Consider the following 7,241-nt stretch of genomic DNA (forward strand, 5'->3'; position numbering starts at 1 on the left):
ATGATAGCCATGCAGTAGCCATGGTTTTCAACTTGAATATTTAATAAATGCCTGCTTGTTTTGATACGGTTATCATTGTTCCGGTGATGCTTATGCATTCGTGCTCACTTTCATGCTATGTTTTTATGCACCTGGTTATCATTTATGAGTTGCTAATATCTCTGTAGTATGTCAGGTTTGATAGTAGTAATAGTGTGTTCTTTCTGATGCATGTTTATGATCTGTTATCTAGTGCCATAGCTATGCATGTTACTTTGCATCCAGTTGGTTATAGGCTTACTTGGTAGTATTCTGGTTAAGTTCTTACATGGTATTTCTTTATGATGCTAGTGGTCATGCTATGCTCATGTGTAATGTTATGCTCGTCAGTTTGCCATGCTCATTTGGTTAATGTTTCAGTGTGGTTATGCTCGATGACTATGTTGTACATCCATGTTTATGTTGATTCATGCTCATGCATTGTAGTTGCATAATGTTATTTTATTATGACTCAACTCATTGCATTCAAGTTTAACCGTACTTAATTGAACTTGAACAACGGTTGGTTGAGTCATGGTGCCACCATATCGAGCTGACCAGTGCAACCACACTTGCCTTCATGGGAGGGTCCTAACTGGGTCTATTGTCGTGTCTCTCGCTGTTGCCTCCAACGAGGGAAGGTTATGGGCGCGCGCTACCCTGATTAGGTAGCCCGACATAAGCCTTTTGTGCCCGTAGTTGTTAGGTGCCTTTTTGTCCCCATCTGGGTCCGTTTATGTTTTTGCCACGACGGTGGTCGTTGATGCCTTTGGTAGGCACGGGGCCACCCAGGACTGAACCCTAAGGGGGTGTTTGTCGGAGTGGCCGGGAGAGTGTCATGGCGGTAGGACAGTTTTGCCGGAACGCTGTTGGTCCACCTGAATGGGAGTGTGAGGCCATGGGTTCCGTGCTGTGGCTAAAGTGCGCTACCTCTGCAGAGTGCGTATTAAACCTATCGATAGCCTCGCCTGCGGATAAGGGCCCAGTTCCTGGTTGGTCACACTATGGGTCAACAGTAATAATAATAATGCGCTTAATAACAACCCTGGTTCGATGATGAGAGAAATTGGTTGATCTTTATCTAATCGTGAGAGGATCACCATGGTATCAAGGATACCGAGTTGTTGGATAATTGTGGTGTTACGCCATAATCACGGGTAAAGGTCAAGCTCCTTGTGGTCATGTAATGATTATGATGGTATGGTGATACCAAGCTTGATCGAATCCTGAGATGATCGTGTGATGTCTGTGATGGTAAGATGATGTATGTGATGGTTATGAGGTAACCCGAGCAGAGTTAGTTGGTGCACGATCATGTCATCATATTGCATGTAGTATCATCATGTTCATATGTTCTTGCCATGATAAAGTTGTATCATGTTTAGTTGTGCATGCCATGTTGTTCTCTTAGTATCGTGCTCATGATTGCTTTAACTTGCTAATGCCATGTTGTTGTTTGTCCTGACTGCTTTTGGTTATTGTGTTCTTCCAAGTACATTCAATGTACTGACCTGGTGTGTCATGCCAGTTTGCAGGTCTTGCCTGGATTGTTTGCTTGTCTGGTGTGGTTCCTGTGTTCACGAGCTAGGATAAACGTTCCAGCCAGAGTCCCTGCGGATTGGAGTCCATCATCACCGTTCGTTTTTCTGCCGCCTTGAGTGGTTATGCTGCTTGTATAGAGCAACCGTGGTTGGCGTAGTGTCGTTGTGCTGATGTTATTCATTGTAATATTGGAGACCTTGTATTCATATTCGTGTTATAATAGAGAGCTGGTTTGTTCTATGGTAAGTAGTGTCGTATCCCAAAATACTTCACCTCGATCTCTGGGCTGGAATACAGGGCATTCCGATTTCCTGAGCCGGGGTGCCACAGGCTTGGTATCAGAGCAGGTCTGGCTGTAGAGCGTCCTAGTCCGCTGGAACATTGGTAAATGGTAGTATAGGGTCTGGTTGTTGCCCTTGCTTGCTGCATTTGGTTGTTGCATTTGTTTGCTGCATATAGTCTTATTTTGGTTACCCCTAACCCCTAATTCATGCGTAGATGGCGGTCAATTTCCATGAGTTCAATGCCCTCCCCAGAGCTCCAGGTGCCGTTGCTATTGCACTCAGTCCCACTCCTGCACCTCTTAGCTTTGCCACCCTCCTTGGTGACATGTGGCGTAGCATTAACCACTCAGAGATCCACCCCAATATCAAGTATTCCAGTCTTCTGTCGGAGGAAGAATCTTGGAGTATGTTGCTCATGTCCATCTGTTAGCCCCGATTCCTGTTAGTAAGCGCACCTACAGTTTCCATGGTGGTTACGACGCTACTCCTGAGCGTGCCGTTCAACTTGCCGCAATGGCAGGAATCACCGGTCTTCGTCTTCAAGAGAGCATGGTGCAATAGTATTGTCCTTATCAGTTCTATCCCGCCATCGCCGAGAATCCCAAGCGGCTCCAGTTTCCGTCTGTCGATCCTCAAGATGACCCGCTATCCTCGCCATGTCCCGTTACATGATGGTCGGGTGTCTTCTTATTTCCAAGTTGGTCCGAGACGCCATTCGAGCCAGGAGATCGCTTGGTGCTTTCCTACCTCAGTCTCCGCCAGCTTCTCCAACCCCTCTACCTTAGCTATCCGGAGTTTCAGAGTCAGCAGTTCCACTCACTACTCCCTTAGCTTCCTCGTCAGTTCACGAGCGTTTTCTCAAGCATAGGGTGTAGTCCTTCGTGTAGTGCTTGTGCATCTGCTATAGTATCATGCTTGTGTGTTCCTCTGTGGAGCAACTTTGTAGCTTGTATGCTGTGTGCTTTGTTGTAATAAATCGTTTTCTCGTGCTTCTTTGTTTTGAATCCTCGGTGTTACTCCCTTATGGAAAATTGCTCATCAACCGACACCGGATCAGAAGAAGCTGTGAGAAGTAAAGACATACACCAAGGAATTCAGTTAAAAGCAATGAGGTTTTCAGCTGACAGCATTGTATTGCAGACATTCGTCTAGATATAAATTGTATTCTAATCAGACTTTTAGTAACAAGTACCCGTCAGAGATCCACTGTTATTGCAGCAATGACTAAAACAACAGGAAAACATAATTACATCCAAGTCCAACATACATTTCAAGTCAAAAGTATGGTCCGTACCCAATGACTGATTCTGCCACGAGTCGGATTTGAAATATGCCACATCCCGAAGTCAGTCTAGATGTGAAATGAATTCACCAAGAAGGATGGTCAGATAATTCTTGTCATACAAGTAATCTGCAGCCGAAATGACAAGAATATATATATATATATATTATTTGGTTCACAAAGAAAAACAATCCATTCCTTCTCCACAATTTATCAGCAAAGCGTACAAGGCAAGATATCTCAGTCTGCATCAGTAAGGTATGAATGATTTCCCGTGCAAGATATCCAGTCTTCTTCAGTAAGACACTGCAAAAGCTTTTGGCATAAGGTACTGAGTCTTCCCTAGCACGTCTCTAAGGGGGGAGCTTATGGGGTACGGTACCCGGTCTTCCTCAGCAAGCTATATGTCGAAAGCTTCGAGCGCAAGACATCCAGTCTTCCTCAGCACGGTATCCCGGTGGTTTCCAAATGCAAGCTACCCAATCTTCTTCAGTACGACATGAGTACAAGACATTAAACTATGAATTTTCAGCATATGACAGTGTTTTCCAAGTGGCAGATCTGCAACAGTTGGGTCTGAAACAAGAATCAGTCAGAACAAAGGTATGCCTCGAGAATCAGACATTTCTTCATACCATGAGTATGTTGTCAAGTCCAAGCAATTCTCTCACACAAGGAAGAATTCACGATATGCATCCGACAACCTCATTGGTTATTCAATACATAAAAACTAGTGGGTGATGCAATAATCGACAAGTCTTGAAGGAAAGACAACATTGAGGCAATAGTCTTGGCAGTGATTATCGAGATCAGCCCCACACATCCGACAAGATGATGTTATTAACCCTGTCACTGTCCGGCATAATCAGCAACAGTATTAAGATCTGTATAAGCACACGTGAGCCGGATAAATATACCGAGGCTCAAGACATGAATCAGACCAAGGTATGATTGCAAGATATTGCACATGATAGTATTCAGGGCCGTGTAAATAATCAAGGATATATAAGGCCCCGCTCTTTTAGTTAAGGATCCAGATGAAGAAAGTAATAATGAAAGAGCAAGACCAACAATACAGGTATGCCGGTTATTGTGTGAGCAATGTGGTATGTATGCCCAAGATAGACTTATTCCATATCGAACCCCATCAAGATACGCCTAAGAGGTCTACTCCATTCTAGTAAGGACCTCATGGCAAGGCAATCATCTCGGTCCATAGTATGCTCAAAATCGTCAGCATTGAATGCCCGAGTCTGTCAAGTCCAAACCCAGGACAGGTCAATATATTTACCTCAGCACCCACGCTGGAGCATCGCATGGACTATTATTCCCATGGAGATACCGGCAAAAATGAAGAATCGGTGTGAGAACACATACTTTGAGGATTGTTATCTCTCGCATATGGGAAGCAACTTAAGAATAGCCTGTGTGAATGGGATTGTTTGCCAAGGTTACCGCCAGTAAGTCTGCAAATGTTATCATCAGGAGATGGTGCATTTTTCTATCAGTCACGACAAGCGACAGTCAAACCTTTGGTACAACTTGGATACTCAAGACTATGAAGCCGGTCAAGATAAGTCATAAACTCCTACAAGATGTCAGAATCCGTTAGCAGAACAGGTATGATCCACATCACTGTTTTGAACCCAGAAGGCATGCATATATTCAAGGAACTCGATGTTTGGATAGAAGAGATTCTTTGTTCCACGGGAAGATGTGTTCCCCAACTCCGTGGAATATTCTCGGTACTCGATACAAGAATAACATCTCCATCAAGGATCAATATCGAGAAGGACACATATGACAGATGATCTTTCGGACCCCAGCTCAGCCAACAGATATGAAAGAAAATTTGAGTCAGTATGAACAGGAACATATGGGGTAAGTCCTGTCAGAATGTCAGATACGGTGAAGCAAACCACCCGAGATCAAGACGGTCAGTGAGATCCAATTCTGTGAAAATATTATATGAGAATGAATAAAAGAAACCCAAGATGGAAACGGTTTTTTCAAGTCAAAAAAATTATTTATCCCTGAGCAACCAAATCTCGAGGACGAGATTTCTTTAAGGGGGAGGTTTGTAACACCCTGGATTTTTTCCTTTGATTTTCTCCGATTTCTTGATTCGATTTGATTTTCTGTGGCTATGTGGTTCTGAAACTTGGGAAGATAATGTCTTTGTAGGTTTTATAGTGGCTTGTCATCCTCATCATCAACCCAAGATCATATCATTTTCATCCTGACCTAATCCCAGTATTCTTTTGCTGGGAATATTCCTTTTCTGATAAAGGAATAACCCTTTAAACCCCTAGGTTGTGAAGCAACCTATATTTTTGTCAGTCCCAAAATTCCCAAATAATTCTCATAAATTGTTTGGGTCATATCTTCCTCAGATATGTCAAAATCCGTCCTTGCCATCATCAAAGATAATTCACAAATATTCCTTTTCTGATTTTGCCCTAAGTGGTGGTTTGAGAAGGAAGCATCATTTATCTTTGCTTGATTGATTCCAAACTTTTCGGACATCTTTTCCTGTCCATATCATTGCCCCATGCCAAAATTCAACTCAATTTGCCTAGTAAATATTCCTGAGCAATTTTTCAAAGTTCCTGTCTAAGGGGAGTGATTGTGAAGGAAGTACTAGCTAGGAACATCCAAATGAGTTGAAATTTTGCGAGAACTTTCATATGATCAAATCATGACTCTCCACCAAATTTTAGGTCAGATAACCATTCTATGTGAGCCCAGCTCCAAATCTTGGTTTCTAGTCAGATTTTCACTTTGTGAAGCAACTATATTTTATATTGCTCCAATTAAGCTAAAAATTTACCAGGACATGCTCCCATCCATATCAACTCTCTCCACCCAGTTTTAGATCAATTAATTAATCCAATTTCCCTTTGCAAGTTTTCCAAGTCTCTGTCCAAGTTGAAGCTTTGTGAAGCAAGTGCCACTTTGGTATTTCCAAATGATATGAAACTTTTACAGTGGCTTCATATCATCATATAACCACCTCTATGCCAAATTGCAGCTCATGATAATCAAGTATGTGAGTGCAACTTCATAATGTCCTAATCTGGCCAGTTTTGCACTTTCTACAGCAACCCTCATCTAAGCCTCTTCTCTTAGTCTGATTTTTGGTAACCAGAATCATCTTAGTGATTGATCACGATGTGCCAAATATAGGAGTCCAACTCCTCTCATGTGAACCATAGCAACTTATAAAAACATTGATGAGCTCTTGGTTTCTTGCTAACTATGGACTCATTTGGTCTTCCTGTGCCCTTTGCTTTGCTTCACGGTCCCCTCTGTAGCTCACTCAAGTTGTTGGACATGGTTAGCCATGCCAAAGCACGCCCTTGCGCCAGTGCTCGTGGTGATCAAGCTGGTATCAGGTAGATTGCAAGCTCTGGCACGGTTTGGCCGCTATGCTCGTCTCCTCCCTCCTCCTCTCGACCTCACACTTTCTCCATGAGCTTCCCCGTGGGCCTCTGCGTCGCCCTGTGCCCCTGGCTCATCGCCGTTCACCTTAAATGCGTCACTAGCTCCACGTTCGTGCCGCGTCCAGCCTCTGCCCGCCATTAAAGCTTGGTTTGGAGCTCGTCCGTGAGCTCTAGAGCGTTCTTCCGCGGCTATATAAGGTGAGCCCGAGTCCTTTCGCACCTCACCAGCTTCTCTCTTGCCTTCCTTGACCACCGGAGCTCGCCGAATCCCTCCTCTTCTCTTCGGCCGCCACGGTCATCGCCGGAGATCCCCCGCTCCCGAGCACCACGAGCCCCCTCTCGCTGTTCCACCACCTCCACCCTCTTCCTCTCGTCTCCGCGGACCGCCCCACCCTCTCTCCCTCACCCGGGACGGCCCGCATCGCCGCCAACAACCACCTCTCACCCGTCGGAGCTCCTCCCTGTAGCCTCCCGCCCCCGCGTCCTCCACTCCTCCTCGGTGTCCGCCTCCTCCCTAGATGGGCGTGCCATGCCGTCCCGCACCCGCCGGTGGCCGCGCCCTGGCTAGGGGTGGTCGGAGCAGCCCAACCCATCGCCGGCCGTCGCCCTGCCTCGTCTCGCCCCTGTCTCGCTCGGGGTCGAGCGAGCGAGGAAGAAGACATCCCCGATAGG

Source organism: Triticum urartu, chromosome 1A (assembly GCF_056163025.1).
Source record: "Triticum urartu cultivar PI428250 chromosome 1A, HENAU_Tu73, whole genome shotgun sequence".
NCBI lineage: Eukaryota > Viridiplantae > Streptophyta > Magnoliopsida > Poales > Poaceae > Triticum > Triticum urartu.